The sequence below is a fragment of the Triticum aestivum genome, chromosome 6A (assembly GCF_018294505.1).
Source record: "Triticum aestivum cultivar Chinese Spring chromosome 6A, IWGSC CS RefSeq v2.1, whole genome shotgun sequence".
Taxonomy (NCBI): Eukaryota; Viridiplantae; Streptophyta; class Magnoliopsida; order Poales; family Poaceae; genus Triticum; species Triticum aestivum.
In genome coordinates this window covers 484693371-484695328 of record NC_057809.1, presented here as the reverse complement: position 1 = coordinate 484695328, position 1958 = coordinate 484693371, and positions in this window count along the sequence as shown.

Genomic DNA, 1958 nt, shown 5'->3' with positions numbered 1-1958 from the left:
ACATGGTGCTGGTGCGTCCATTGTCCCGTGCAACTCATTAGTTGTTGTTAATCTAAGGCCCTGTTTGGTTAAAACTCCCTAGTCCCTGCCTGCTGGGTTCCAGGGACTAAACATGGACTAGAGGTTATTAAATGACATGCTAAAAGACCATGTTACCCCTAGTAATGAACTAATAGAGACAAGGTGCGATGCATGGCAGGGGCAACTGTTGGAAAAAGTCCCAAAAAGACTCCCTCGGGGTCTTCTTTCTTTAGTCCCAAATGCCCACTTTTAGTCCCTAAAAGTCCCTCCTCTTTGGTTTAGATGGGACGGACACGGAGTTTTTTTAGTCCCTACACCAAAATGTCCCTGTAAACAAACACCCTCTAATAATGCCGCTGGAAAATTGATGCAATGCCACAGTTAAAAGCAAATTACATGTTTAACGAATTTTATTGTTAATATAATCTCTATGTTAATATTAATCAATGCCACCATTTGAGAAATGCTACTGTCTTGCTTTCTTTCCCATTTAGATAAGGTAGATGCTTCTTTTTGTTGGCTTCTGTGTCATCCACCGTTATTGACCACTAATTGTTTCCTTCGCACCTCTATGTAAATAGGGTTATCTACTTCACCTCGTTGCCATCATGACCTTTTGTTGCACTGCAAAAAAACACTTTTGTTTTAAGAGTATTTTGTGCAGTTCAACCAAAATGTCACACCGACAACGTTGCTTGATTACTTGATCTTAGTGGAACTACACAAGAGGAGATCTTACTTCCTATCTGTTAAGGCGAATTTGGTTCAGATCTTCTTCTTGTGAGTTGTTTGAATTCCGCATCATGAGAGGTCAGTACTAGCCTTCTTTCACATGATTCTACAGTGTGCTTTCATATGTTGTGCTACTTGTACGATAATGTTGCTTGATTTTAGTGAACTGCACAAATAGAGACAAGACTTCCAATCTGTATGTGCACCGTAATATCCCATTGAGGTAAGATAAGGATATTTCACAACTGCTGGCCTGTAGTTTGCCACTTTCATCAGAAAATTAAGTTTAGTATTATACTTGTGCTCCCTAATTGACATGCCAAATCTTTCATTGAAGGCGAAGCTTGTTTGTTATTGAACCAAGTGATGAAGGGGAAGAATAAGGGGAAGAAAAACAAAAATCAACTCTCGGTGCTGTAATGAAGCACTGGAACTGTGATGACACAAGTAATGATATAGTTTTCCATCTTAATTTATTGCTATGGCTGGAATGAGCAATTGTTTGCCACTGATTTGACGCCACTCTTAATGTAATATGTAATTATCTCTACTTGTGCAAACAGGGATCTTCTTTGAAGATACCATATATTTTAGTGGAACTGCACAAGAAGATGTTGGAAACATTAAACTAATCGAGGAGTATATAGTAAGCATGGCCACCACTGTAGATTGCGACAGATGGTTCCGGAGAATTGCTTCATCTGTATGCTCTACACAATAAGCCTCCTGACAAAGGTTGGTACTCACCCACTGATTTCATCCATATGATTGAGCTTTGTCATCTCTATTGGTGTTGTGCTACTGTTTAGATACTGTCATGAAAAAGTGGTATTGTCCTTGAGAAGAGCTTCATCTGTGTTGTTTTAAATATTTCCTTTCCTTTTTTTTCGAGCAAACAGTGATGCTAGCATTTAGTAGTCCTCTTGTCTTTGCACAACAGGATCATCTTCCTCTGAAGAAGAATATGGAGTATGTGAAGTGACTAGTTCCGATTATGCCAGGATGACGAAGCCCTGTCTATCTTATCATCAGAAGGAGCAGTTGAAAGATGGTTACATTACTCCCCACAAGACCAAACTAACTTCAGCTCAGAAGGACTGACAAAATCTCCATTTTTTTGCTGTGATGCACGAGTACAATGTTGTTCTAGGATTCTTTCTGGTGAGTTCCATTTTTCTAAAAGTGTGCTCTACATGGACCGTGTA